This window comes from Vicugna pacos, unplaced genomic scaffold, assembly GCF_048564905.1.
Source record: "Vicugna pacos unplaced genomic scaffold, VicPac4 scaffold_20, whole genome shotgun sequence".
Classification (NCBI taxonomy): domain Eukaryota; kingdom Metazoa; phylum Chordata; class Mammalia; order Artiodactyla; family Camelidae; genus Vicugna; species Vicugna pacos.
Window position 1 is genome coordinate 80,822,924 of NW_027328741.1, and position 14,614 is coordinate 80,837,537.

A 14,614-nucleotide genomic window follows, 5' to 3' on the forward strand; every position below is an offset into this window, starting at 1 on the left:
ACAGATCTGAACAAAAGGAAAGAGGGAAGAACAAAGGCCCATGGGACGCTAGTGGGTAGAATCACATTTACCTTAGGAACCTCTCGTCGGATGCAGCCCCTCCCCCAACACTGACAAGATGCAGCAGCCATTGGGGATGGCAGTTAGCCGTTGGATTCCAGGTGGAATGTTGGTGTGTACCGCGAGGCTTGTTGTGGCTGGTGGATCCTAGGTAACCGGCCAGAGTTCTGTGGGTGGATCAGTGCGATGGAGGGGCTGCCGCCCTCTGTGGAGCTTGGCTTAGGTCTTTGTTCCGGGAAGCTGTTTCAGTTCGAGATACTGCTGCTGCCCAAAGACCTGAGTTCACGGGTCAGTTTCCAGAACCTGAAAGGGCAGACAGTGTAAGATCTGCCTGTCTTCAGCTTACTGGAGAGGCTCCGAAGTCCTTTCAGACTTGCCCAGTCCTGTTGAAGTCGACTTTATGGGAGACACGAAGAGAAGCTGGCCGAAAACATGGCTGCACGGATTGAGGAGAGATGCGAACACATTGATGATAGATGTTCTGCTACAATAGAGAATACTGGTCTGGAGACAGCTGTAGAGGATAGCAGGCTCGAAAGGCATTCATGAGACATATTGAACCTCGCTGATACTAGCAGAAACATACGGAGGGCCACCGTGGACTGGAGGAAGTTCCTCAATTCTCTGCTCCAAGAACAGGTCCAAGATCCCTGACGTCTAAAGAGAAGAGATGGCAGAGATGATAAAAACGCTCATGTTCTTGAAAGAGGTCAGATAATCCACACGACCCAAGGGGCAATTCCAAGCCATTCAGATCAAAGTGCACCAAGACCAGGTAAGCCTTTTCCCAGGTTTGGGCCTAGCTATCAAGCACTTGCTCTTCCCTCCCCTCCACTCAGGCATCCATTTGGAGGGATCAGTACCTGAGCTGCAATGAAGCCAGTAAGAGAAGAGCAAGCCCCTCCTAGAATCAGAGTTCCTCTAGCTTCATCCTCTGTGAACAACAGGGAACCCCACAAAGGTCAAATTCTCTCGTATGAAATAGATAGGAATTGAATACTTAGCTCCCACAAAGAAACGATGGCCTTCTGCTAGATTCAGCAAATGCTGGGTTGATGTCTTCTCTGGGGTGAAGGGAGTGTGGTAAGTGAGGGGAATCTTTGACTGAACTTGAATCTGTATTAGGCCTCCGTTTTTCAAGACAGTCTAGGTAAATATTAGAAGTCAGATAGTGAACGGAACTGTAAAAGTCGCCAATGACATGAAAGACACAGCTTATGTGGACCGTCTTTCAATTGAGTCAAGCCCCCGGGGGCAATCTATCATGGGGATGCAGACTTGGTTGCATTCAAGTGCTTTAGCCAACATGATCGGATGATTAAGCGTTCTCATCACTGATAGAAGAACACCTGGTTCTCAGTAGCCTAGCATAGCTGCAGCAGGGTTCTCATAGCTATAATGCCTCTAGGTTCTTTGGATTCAAAGCTAAATGTATATATTTAGTTCGTTTCCTCTTGTATTTTCCTTGAGAGGGATGTTACACCTTGAAATGCCAACATTGACCAGTAGGTGTCATCGGGAGTAAAGGGCACCACATGCACAAGTGAATCCAAGCTTGGGGGTTATTTCATGTTTCCATTAGTTATTTCATGGTTCCTGTTGGTTTCGGAGGCTTCAACAGTAAAGAGTTGACATGACCCCTTTAACAGTTCGGACTGCTAGTTTGCATTCTATCTGTCTAGGTTTTCCTTAGAGCTGACAAAATGTTACCGAAATTGACAAGTCTGGCTTCTAGGTCGATTTAGTATGTTTCAGAAACTAACTTCATTTTCGTATAACTCCCAAAACATTTATATCAATTCTATTAAATTTTTAAAGACTGCAAATGAGATATCAACACAATGTCAAAACTGGAGTCTTCGGACAATCCCTCCCACCACGGCTTTATAGAAACTAAGAGATAAAAAAAAATCACATTTCTGTGAAATGTATCTGGAAAGTGTTGATTCATCGATGCCCAGTTGACAGAGAAGCAGTGCAACCTGCGCTCACTCGCTCCCATGAACACAGCAATGGAAACATCCACTCACCCAGCCCTTGGCACAGGACACTTGCCGAAGAGAGGTCTGTTAATTCCAAAGACAGGATGAGGCCTCAGAACACCTGGAAGCAGGAGAAGGAAAAGCAGGGAATGGATACCAGTGCATGGTCTGAGCCCTGTTGATGGAGCAGTAAAGGTGAAACTCTCTTTAACTTGGACGCACACTCTCAAGCGGACAGGAGACATGGGATTGAAGGTGATGCGCTGAGTGTTAGAAGAGTGCACAGCAGATGCTTGGCTGACAGAACTCAAAGAATCCAGTGCAAAATATCCCCACAGTTGATTCTGAGACCAAGCTCCGAGCTGCCAAATTTGAGGTAGCAGAGGCAGTGTTCAGGGAGGGATAGGGCTACGGATGGTGGCACACGCTGAGTCTCAGGGATCTGGAGTGCGTTGTGGGATGTGGTGGGTCCTATCAAGAGAGCAAACCGACCTGGGACCACAATGAGCAAGCATCCACCCTGGCGCGCGCAGTTGAAATTATCGATATGTCCCATGGCCACACCCAGTGCATCTGCAGGACCAGAGACCAATTTGGCATTTTGCCAATAGAGCATGTGTGGGGCTGAATCAGAGATATTGTGCATCGGGTCTGAGGGATCCAGGGGGCCTTGGGTTTGAATTCAGAATGAAAAGCCTTAGGAACTGCTACATTCATAACCTGGGCTGTGATTATGGTTTGGTTTGAGGCACAGGATGTGCAACAGCTCTGTGGTTGCCTTCGTGCACCCGTGCCACAAGGATGAGAGGACAAGGAAGTGTGGTCCAAGACCACAGCGTGAGAAGAGGAAGGATTTCCTTCAGTTTATCCCTCAAAAGCGGATGCTACATTTTGGATGGCACCGGCACGGTTCGGTAGCGAGGACACCAAGTTCGGGCTGCGGGATCATTCCAGCAGGCCCTGATGTGTGACATCCATAGATATGCTTCCACTGGTGTTTCTGTAGACAGAGAAGCTCTTGGAAGAACTGGTTTCAGTGGGACATTCCCGTGGCACTACAAAGCACAAGTGCACTCACACTCTGCTCTTCTGGAAACACTCCAAAATAACATAGAGTAGAATGCAGAGCTGAGAACATTTAGAAGCTCCATTTCCACCAGAGGAAGTGTCCTGTGATTTTCAGATTTGTGAGATAAGCGTAATCAAAATGAGGTTATCCTAATCGAAATAGTATGGGGGGTTCATCACAACAAAGGCAACATCAGCAATTGGAGATAGAACAGACAACACACACAGGAACAGGACATGGCATCAATGTCTAGGAAATTTTGTCCTCACAGAAATCCCATGCAATTGTGTAGAGCCAAGAGTCTAAAGTTTTCACTTAACCAAGCCCTAGAAGTCTACATTAGACACCTGAAATTACCTGACCAGTGGAGATGAAGAAATACAGTAAAAGGAAAAGGAAGTACCATTTTCAGTTCCAAAGAGATTGAAGGCCCTAAAGATAAGCTTTCAGACAACTAGACTGCAAAACGCTCTCCAGAGCAAGTATTGAAAATGGAGGTGAGGGAAACACTGAAGAACAACAGTGTCTCAGAATCACAAAAGGCAGAATACCAGAAAAGGGGAAGAGATAGCCTAAAGACGAGCCAAATAATATCAGAAATCTCAGTGGATGAGAAAATATCAGGGCTAACATTCCGTCCTAAGCAGACGAGATATTGCAGAGGGACGCGTGAATGACTTTGAAGACAGGGGAACACAAATCCCTCGGTCAGAAGCACACATAGGAAAGCAAGTGCAAACCAATGAAAACATTGCTGTTGAATCCTGGTTGAAGACAAGGCATGAAAGACTAAAATTCGAAAGAGTCCCAGATGGAAAATCAAGAGATAAAGAAACAATCAATGTTTGAAAAGTTATGTGTAGAAAAATCAGACTGAAACTTGCTGAAAGCCAAGATAGAATCATCTAGGCGAATTCAGGAAGTACACAGCGTCCAAAAGAGGTGGAATCCCAATAGACTTAGCAGCAGCTGTATGATCCAAATCAACAAAGTTCATGAGCATCCCAGTGATTTAAAATGCGCCTGGAGGAAAGCAACATAGTCACAAGAGAACCTCCAGAGGGGTTTCAGCTGCTATCTCAGCAGCAATATTGCAGGACAGGGAGGAGTGCCAGGACATAGACCATAGCTTGAATGGCAAAATGCTGCCATCTAGGGTAGCCTATGCCACATGACCACCATTTCTAATAACAGCAGAGCTAGAGAAAGCCACAGACCTGCAAATCTTAAAAGAATTCAGCAGTTCGAAACTGATCCTAAAAGAAAGGTTGAGAATTCTCCCCTGAAGGGATAAGCAGCAAGATGAAATGGAAAGAAGAAAACCCTTATTGGAAATGCAAGAAGAGCATGAGTGGAAAAGAAGAAACAAGAAGAAGGCAAGGAGGACATCAAAACCCTAAAGATGGGAGAGGGAAGCAGGAAATCATAGGGGATTGGAAGCACTATCTTAAGGGAGTCAGCTTATATGACTCTCTGTTGGAAGCAAACGGAGAGATGCATGGCCTGACGTGTTTGCAAAGCAAACGAGAAGCAGACCAAGAAAGAATCAAACAAACAAACAACACAAAAAGGGTAGGGTAACATGAATATTCAAAAGAAATTACTCAAGGTGATGTCAAGGATCATTCAGTACGCATCGACCCAGTATCGCGGCTTGAATGTACTCAGCACACCTGTATTCGGAAATCAGAGGCGTGCATTTATATTCGTAAATATTGATTCATATGAGCATATCGTGACCTAACCCAAATGCCGATTTGGAATCCAATGGATTCCTAGTCCGTGATATAGACTTGCAAGTCTTCCAACAGGATGAATGAATGCCATATTCTACACTACGTCGAGAAGAAATGGCACAAGCCTATAACAAGGAAAAGTAGCTCCGCAAAAGTGTACTAAGATCAAAAGAGACAGGCAGTAAAGTGCACATTGGGGATTGTATCATTCCTAGGAATTTCAGCCCCCTTGAAAAAAATGGATAGATGTCCAGTGAATGCGGGTGTTTCAGCAGAAATCAACCGACGGCTATGTATTGCGGGTGTGCCCATATTACAGGAATAATAGTTTCCCTTAGTGGGTCTCTGTGTACTCTGAACTGTTAGAAAGTTTAAAGACGTGTGAAACATTCAACTGAAAATGGACACACTTCCCTCCGTTGCTACAGTGCATACAGATCTGAACAAAAGGAAAGAGGGAAGAACAAAGGCCCATGGGACGCTAGTGGGTAGAATCACGTTTACTTTAGGAACCTCTCGTCGGATGCAGCCCCTCCCCCAACACTGACAAGATGCAGCAGCCAGTGGGGATGGCAGATAGCCGTTGGATTCCAGGTGGAATGTTGGTGTGTACCGCGAGGCTTGTTGTGGCTGGTGGATCCTAGGTAACCGGCCAGAGTTCTGTGGGTGGATCAGTGCGATGGAGGGGCTGCCGCCCTCTGTGGAGCTTGGCTTAGGTCTTTGGTCCGGGAAGCTGTGTCAGTTCGAGATACTGCTGCTGCCCAAAGACCTGAGTTCACGGGTCAGTTTCCAGAACCTGAAAGGGCAGACAGTGGAAGATCTGCCTGTCTTCAGCTTACTGGAGAGGCTCCGAGGTCCTTTCAGACTTGCCCAGTCCTGTTGAAGTCGACTTTATGGGAGACACGAAGAGAAGCTGGCCGAAAACATGGCTGCACGGATTGAGGAGAGATGCGAACACATTGATGAGAGATGTTCTGCTACAATAGAGAATAATGGCCTGGAGACAGCTGTAGAGGATAGCAGGCTCGAAAGGCATTCATGAGACATATTGAACCTCGCTGATACTAGCAGAAACATACGGAGGGCCACCGTGGACTGGAGGAAGTTCCTCAATTCTTTGCTCCAAGAACAGGTCCAAGATCCCTGACGTCTAAATAGAAGAGATGGCAGAGATGATAAAAACGCTCATGTTCTTGAAAGAGGTCAGATAATCCACACGACCCAAGGGGCAATTCCAAGCCATTCAGATCAAAGTGCACCAAGACCAGGTAAGCCTTTTCCCAGGTTTGGGCCTAGCTATCAAGCACTTGCTCTTCCCTCCCCTCCACTCAGGCATCCATTTGGAGGGATCAGTACCTGAGCTGCAATGAAGCCAGTAAGAGAAGAGCAAGCCCCTCCTAGAATCAGAGTTCCTCTAGCTTCATCCTCTGTGAACAACAGGGAAACCCATAAAGGTCAAATACTCTCGTATGAAATAGATAGGAATTGAATACTTAGCTCCCACAAAGAAACCATGGCCTTCCGCTAGATTCAGCAAATGCTGGGTTGATGTCTTCTCTGGGGTGAAGGGAGTGTGGTAAGTGAGGGGAATCTTTGACTGAACTTGAATCTGTATTAAGCCTCCGTTTTTCAAGACAGTCTAGGTAAATATTAGAAGTCAGATAGTGAACGGAACTGTAAAAGTCGCCAATGACATGAAAGACAAAGCTTATGTGGACCGTCTTTCAATTGAGTCAAGCTCCCAGGGGCAATGTATCATGGGGGTGCAGACTTGGTTGCATTCAAGTGCTTTAGCCAACATGATCGGATGATTAAGCGTTCTCATCACTGATAGAAGAACACCTGGTTCTCAGTAGCCTAGCATAGCTGCAGCAGGGTTCTCATAGCTATAATGCCTCTAGGTTCTTTGGATTCAAAGCTAAATGTATATATTTAGTTCGTTTCCTCTTGTATTTTCCTTGAGAGGGATGTTACACTTTGAAATGCCAACATTGACCAGTAGGTGTCATCGGGAGTAAAGGGCACCACATGCACAAGTGAATCCAAGCTTGGGGGTTATTTCATGTTTCCATTAGTTATTTCATGGTTCCTGTTGGTTTCGGAGGCTTCAACAGTAAAGAGTTGACATGACCCCTTTAACAGTTCGGACTGCTAGTTTGCATTCTATCTGTCTAGGTTTTCCTTAGAGCTGACAAAATGTTACCGAAATTGACAAGTCTGGCTTCTAGGTCGATTTAGTATGTTTCAGAAACTAACTTCATTTTCGTATAACTCCCAAAACATTTATATCAATTCTATTAAATTTTTAAAGACTGCAAATGAGATATCAACACAATGTCAAAACTGGTGTCTTCGGACAATCCCTCCCACCACGGCTGTATAGAAACAAAGAGATAAAAAAAAATCACATTTCTGTGAAATGTATCTGGAAAGTGTTGATTCATCGATGCCCAGTTGACAGAGAAGCAGTGCAACCTGCGCTCACTCGCTCCCATGAACACAGCAATGGAAACATCCACTCACCCAGCCCTTGGCACAGGACACTTGCCGAAGAGAGGTCTGTTACTTCCAAAGACAGGATGAGGCCTCAGAACACCTGGAAGCAGGAGAAGGAAAAGCAGGGAATGGATACCAGTGCATGGTCTGAGCCCTGTTGATGGAGCAGTAAAGGTGAAACTCTCTTTAACTTGGACGCACACTCTCAAGCGGACAGGAGACATGGGATTGAAGGTGATGCGCTGAGTGTTAGAAGAGTGCACAGCAGATGCTTGGCTGACAGAACTCAAAGAATCCAGTGCAAAATATCCCCACAGTTGATTCTGAGACCAAGCTCCGAGCTGCCAAATTTGAGGTAGCAGAGGCAGCGTTCAGGGAGGGATAGGGCTACGGATGGTGGCACACGCTGAGTCTCAGGGATCTGGAGTGCGTTGTGGGATGTGGTGGGTCCTATCAAGAGAGCAAACCGACCTGGGACCACAATGAGCAAGCATCCACCCTGGCGCGCGCAGTTGAAATTATCGATATGTCCCATGGCCACACCCAGTGCATCTGCAGGACCAGAGACCAATTTGGCATTTTGCCAATAGAGCATGTGTGGGGCTGAATCAGAGATATTGTGCATCGGGTCTGAGGGATCCAGGGGGCCTTGGGTTTGAATTCAGAATGAAAAGCCTTAGGAACTGCTACATTCATAACCTGGGCTGTGATTATGGTTTGGTTTGAGGCACAGGATGTGCAACAACTCTGTGGTTGCCTTCGTGAACCCGTGCCACAAGGATGAGAGGACAAGGAAGTGTGGTCCAAGACCACAGCATGAGAAGAGGAAGGATTTCCTTCTGTTTATCTCTCAAAAGCGGATGCTACATTTTGGATGGCACCGGCATGGTTCGGCAGCGAGGACACCAAGTTCGGGCTGCGGGATCATTCCAGCAGGCCCTGATGTGTGACATCCATAGATATGCTTCCACTGGTGTTTCTTTAGACAGAGAAGCTCTTGGAAGAACTGGTTTCAGTGGGACATTCCCGTGGCACTACAAAGCACAAGTGCACTCACACTCTGCTCTTCTGGAAACACTCCAAAATAACAGAGAGTAGAATGCAGAGCTGAGAAGCTTTAGAAGCTCCATTTCCACCAGAGGAAGTGTCCTGTGATTTTCAGATTTGTGAGATAAGCGTAATCAAAATGAGGTTATCCTAATCGAAATAGGATGGGGGGTTCATCACAACAAAGGTAACATCAGCAATTGGAGATAGACCAGACAACACACACAGGAACAGGACATGGCATCAATGTCTAGGAAAATTTGTCCTCACAGAAATCCCATGCAATTGTGTAGAGCCAAGAGTCTAAAGTTTTCACTTAACCAAGCCCTAGAAGTCTACATTAGATTCCTGAAATTACCTGACCAGTAGAGATGAAGAAATACAGTAAAAGGAAAAGGAAGTACCATTTTCAGTTCCAAAGAGATTGAAGGCCCTAAAGATAAGCTTTCAGACAACTAGACTGCAAAACGCTCTCCAGAGCAAGTATTGAAAATGGAGGTGAGGGAAACACTGAAGAACAACAGTGTCTCAGAATCACAAAAGGCAGAATACCAGAAAAGGGGAAGAGATAACCTAAAGACGAGCCAAATAATATCAGAAATCTCAGTGGATGAGAAAATATCAGGGCTAACATTCCGTCCTAAGCAGACGAGATATTGCAGAGGGACGCGTGAATGACTTTGAAGACAGGGGAACAGAAATCCCTCGGTCAGAAGCACACATAGGAAAGCAAGTGCAAACCAATGAAAACATTGCTGTTGAATCCTGGTTGAAGACAAGGCATGAAAGACTAAAATTCGAAAGAGTCCAAGATGGAAAAGCAAGAGATAAAGAAACAAACAATGTTTGAAAAGTTATGTGTAGAAAAATCAGACTGAAACTTGCTGAAAGCCAAGATAGAATCATCTAGGCGAATTCAGGAAGTACACAGCGTCCAAAAGAGGTGGAATCCCAATAGACTTAGCAGCAGCTGTATGATCCAAATCAACAAAGTTCATGAGCATCCCAGTGATTTAAAATGCGCCTGGAGGAAAGCAACATAGTCACAAGAGAACCTCCAGAGGGGTTTCAGCTGCTATCTCAGCAGCAATATTGCAGGACAGGGAGGAGTGCCAGGACATAGACCATAGCTTGAATGGCAAAATGCTGCCATCTAGGGTAGCCTAGGCCACATGACCACCATTTCTAATAACAGCAGAGCTAGAGAATGCCACAGACCTGCAAATCTTAAAAGAATTCAGCAGTTCGAAACTTATCCTAAAAGAAAGGTTGAGAATTCTCCCCTGAAGGGATAAGCAGCAAGATGAAATGGAAAGAAGAAAACCCTTATTGGAAATGCAAGAAGAGCATGAGTGGAAAAGAAGAAACAAGAAGAAGGCAAGGAGGACATCAAAACCCTAAAGATGGGAGAGGGAAGCAGGAAATCAGAGGGGATTGGAAGCACTATCTTAAGGGAGTCAGCTTATATGACTCTCTGTTGGAAGCAAACGGAGAGATGCATGGCCTGACGTGTTTGCAAAGCAAACGAGAAGCAGACCAAGAAAGAATCAAACAAACAAACAACACAAAAAGGGTAGGGTAACATGAATATTCAAAAGAAATTACTCAAGGTGATGTCAAGGATCATTCAGTACGCATCGACCCAGTATCGCGGCTTGAATGTACTCAGCACACCTGTATTCGGAAATCAGAGGCGTGCATTTATATTCGTAAATATTGATTCATATGAGCATATCGTGACCTAACCCAAATGCCGATTTGGAATCCAATGGATTCCTAGTCCGTGATATAGACTTGCAAGTCTTCCAACAGGATGAATGAATGCCATATTCTACACTACGTCGAGAAGAAATGGCACAAGCCTATAACAGGGAAAAGTAGCTCCGCAAAAGTGTACTAAGATCAAAAGAGACAGGCAGTAAAGTGCACATTGGGGATTGTATCATTCCTAGGAATTTCAGCCCCCTTGAAAAAAATGGATAGATGTCCAGTGAATGCGGGTGTTTCAGCAGAAATCAACCGACGGCTATGTATTGCGGGTGTGCCCATATTACAGGAATAATAGTTTCCCTTAGTGGGTCTCTGTGTACTCTGAACTGTTAGAAAGTTTAAAGACGTGTGAAACATTCAACTGAAAATGGACACACTTCCCTCCGTTGCTACAGTGCATACAGATCTGAACAAAAGGAAAGAGGGAAGAACAAAGGCCCATGGGACGCTAGTGGGTAGAATCACGTTTACTTTAGGAACCTCTCGTCGGATGCAGCCCCTCCCCCAACACTGACAAGATGCAGCAGCCAGTGGGGATGGCAGATAGCCGTTGGATTCCAGGTGGAATGTTGGTGTGTACCGCGAGGCTTGTTGTGGCTGGTGGATCCTAGGTAACCGGCCAGAGTTCTGTGGGTGGATCAGTGCGATGGAGGGGCTGCCGCCCTCTGTGGAGCTTGGCTTAGGTCTTTGGTCCGGGAAGCTGTGTCAGTTCGAGATACTGCTGCTGCCCAAAGACCTGAGTTCACGGGTCAGTTTCCAGAACCTGAAAGGGCAGACAGTGGAAGATCTGCCTGTCTTCAGCTTACTGGAGAGGCTCCGAGGTCCTTTCAGACTTGCCCAGTCCTGTTGAAGTCGACTTTATGGGAGACACGAAGAGAAGCTGGCCGAAAACATGGCTGCACGGATTGAGGAGAGATGCGAACACATTGATGAGAGATGTTCTGCTACAATAGAGAATAATGGCCTGGAGACAGCTGTAGAGGATAGCAGGCTCGAAAGGCATTCATGAGACATATTGAACCTCGCTGATACTAGCAGAAACATACGGAGGGCCACCGTGGACTGGAGGAAGTTCCTCAATTCTTTGCTCCAAGAACAGGTCCAAGATCCCTGACGTCTAAATAGAAGAGATGGCAGAGATGATAAAAACGCTCATGTTCTTGAAAGAGGTCAGATAATCCACACGACCCAAGGGGCAATTCCAAGCCATTCAGATCAAAGTGCACCAAGACCAGGTAAGCCTTTTCCCAGGTTTGGGCCTAGCTATCAAGCACTTGCTCTTCCCTCCCCTCCACTCAGGCATCCATTTGGAGGGATCAGTACCTGAGCTGCAATGAAGCCAGTAAGAGAAGAGCAAGCCCCTCCTAGAATCAGAGTTCCTCTAGCTTCATCCTCTGTGAACAACAGGGAACCCCATAAAGGTCAAATACTCTCGTATGAAATAGATAGGAATTGAATACTTAGCTCCCACAAAGAAACCATGGCCTTCCGCTAGATTCAGCAAATGCTGGGTTGATGTCTTCTCTGGGGTGAAGGGAGTGTGGTAAGTGAGGGGAATCTTTGACTGAACTTGAATCTGTATTAAGCCTCCGTTTTTCAAGACAGTCTAGGTAAATATTAGAAGTCAGATAGTGAACGGAACTGTAAAAGTCGCCAATGACATGAAAGACAAAGCTTATGTGGACCGTCTTTCAATTGAGTCAAGCTCCCAGGGGCAATGTATCATGGGGGTGCAGACTTGGTTGCATTCAAGTGCTTTAGCCAACATGATCGGATGATTAAGCGTTCTCATCACTGATAGAAGAACACCTGGTTCTCAGTAGCCTAGCATAGCTGCAGCAGGGTTCTCATAGCTATAATGCCTCTAGGTTCTTTGGATTCAAAGCTAAATGTATATATTTAGTTCGTTTCCTCTTGTATTTTCCTTGAGAGGGATGTTACACCTTGAAATGCCAACATTGACCAGTAGGTGTCATCGGGAGTAAAGGGCACCACATGCACAAGTGAATCCAAGCTTGGGGGTTATTTCATGTTTCCATTAGTTATTTCATGGTTCCTGTTGGTTTCGGAGGCTTCAACAGTAAAGAGTTGACATGACCCCTTTAACAGTTCGGACTGCTAGTTTGCATTCTATCTGTCTAGGTTTTCCTTAGAGCTGACAAAATGTTACCGAAATTGACAAGTCTGGCTTCTAGGTCGATTTAGTATGTTTCAGAAACTAACTTCATTTTCGTATAACTCCCAAAACATTTATATCAATTCTATTAAATTTTTAAAGACTGCAAATGAGATATCAACACAATGTCAAAACTGGTGTCTTCGGACAATCCCTCCCACCACGGCTGTATAGAAACAAAGAGATAAAAAAAAATCACATTTCTGTGAAATGTATCTGGAAAGTGTTGATTCATCGATGCCCAGTTGACAGAGAAGCAGTGCAACCTGCGCTCACTCGCTCCCATGAACACAGCAATGGAAACATCCACTCACCCAGCCCTTGGCACAGGACACTTGCCGAAGAGAGGTCTGTTACTTCCAAAGACAGGATGAGGCCTCAGAACACCTGGAAGCAGGAGAAGGAAAAGCAGGGAATGGATACCAGTGCATGGTCTGAGCCCTGTTGATGGAGCAGTAAAGGTGAAACTCTCTTTAACTTGGACGCACACTCTCAAGCGGACAGGAGACATGGGATTGAAGGTGATGCGCTGAGTGTTAGAAGAGTGCACAGCAGATGCTTGGCTGACAGAACTCAAAGAATCCAGTGCAAAATATCCCCACAGTTGATTCTGAGACCAAGCTCCGAGCTGCCAAATTTGAGGTAGCAGAGGCAGCGTTCAGGGAGGGATAGGGCTACGGATGGTGGCACACGCTGAGTCTCAGGGATCTGGAGTGCGTTGTGGGATGTGGTGGGTCCTATCAAGAGAGCAAACCGACCTGGGACCACAATGAGCAAGCATCCACCCTGGCGCGCGCAGTTGAAATTATCGATATGTCCCATGGCCACACCCAGTGCATCTGCAGGACCAGAGACCAATTTGGCATTTTGCCAATAGAGCATGTGTGGGGCTGAATCAGAGATATTGTGCATCGGGTCTGAGGGATCCAGGGGGCCTTGGGTTTGAATTCAGAATGAAAAGCCTTAGGAACTGCTACATTCATAACCTGGGCTGTGATTATGGTTTGGTTTGAGGCACAGGATGTGCAACAACTCTGTGGTTGCCTTCGTGAACCCGTGCCACAAGGATGAGAGGACAAGGAAGTGTGGTCCAAGACCACAGCATGAGAAGAGGAAGGATTTCCTTCTGTTTATCTCTCAAAAGCGGATGCTACATTTTGGATGGCACCGGCACGGTTCGGCAGCGAGGACACCAAGTTCGGGCTGCGGGATCATTCCAGCAGGCCCTGATGTGTGACATCCATAGATATGCTTCCACTGGTGTTTCTTTAGACAGAGAAGCTCTTGGAAGAACTGGTTTCAGTGGGACATTCCCGTGGCACTACAAAGCACAAGTGCACTCACACTCTGCTCTTCTGGAAACACTCCAAAATAACAGAGAGTAGAATGCAGAGCTGAGAAGCTTTAGAAGCTCCATTTCCACCAGAGGAAGTGTCCTGTGATTTTCAGATTTGTGAGATAAGCGTAATCAAAATGAGGTTATCCTAATCGAAATAGGATGGGGGGTTCATCACAACAAAGGTAACATCAGCAATTGGAGATAGACCAGACAACACACACAGGAACAGGACATGGCATCAATGTCTAGGAAAATTTGTCCTCACAGAAATCCCATGCAATTGTGTAGAGCCAAGAGTCTAAAGTTTTCACTTAACCAAGCCCTAGAAGTCTACATTAGATACCTGAAATTACCTGACCAGTAGAGATGAAGAAATACAGTAAAAGGAAAAGGAAGTACCATTTTCAGTTCCAAAGAGATTGAAGGCCCTAAAGATAAGCTTTCAGACAACTAGACTGCAAAACGCTCTCCAGAGCAAGTATTGAAAATGGAGGTGAGGGAAACACTGAAGAACAACAGTGTCTCAGAATCACAAAAGGCAGAATACCAGAAAAGGGGAAGAGATAACCTAAAGACGAGCCAAATAATATCAGAAATCTCAGTGGATGAGAAAATATCAGGGCTAACATTCCGTCCTAAGCAGACGAGATATTGCAGAGGGACGCGTGAATGACTTTGAAGACAGGGGAACAGAAATCCCTCGGTCAGAAGCACACATAGGAAAGCAAGTGCAAACCAATGAAAACATTGCTGTTGAATCCTGGTTGAAGACAAGGCATGAAAGACTAAAATTCGAAAGAGTCCCAGATGGAAAAGCAAGAGATAAAGAAACAAACAATGTTTGAAAAGTTATGTGTAGAAAAATCAGACTGAAACTTGCTGAAAGCCAAGATAGAATCATCTAGGCGAATTCAGGAAGTACACAGCGTCCAAAAGAGG

The 14,614-nt window shown here is 45.7% G+C and overlaps 1 protein-coding gene across 1 annotated transcript in view; it reads right to left on the reverse strand.

Annotated features, from left to right (window-relative positions):
• Positions 1 to 624: 624 nt before the first annotated feature.
• The window catches only part of LOC140694057 (uncharacterized), a 133,946-nt gene continuing 119,956 nt past the window's right edge, over positions 625 to 14,614 (reverse strand). The window contains exon 17 of the mRNA XM_072957522.1: positions 625 to 717. The gene's annotated coding sequence lies outside the window, so the exon portion shown is untranslated. The remainder of the gene's footprint in view (positions 718 to 14,614) is intronic.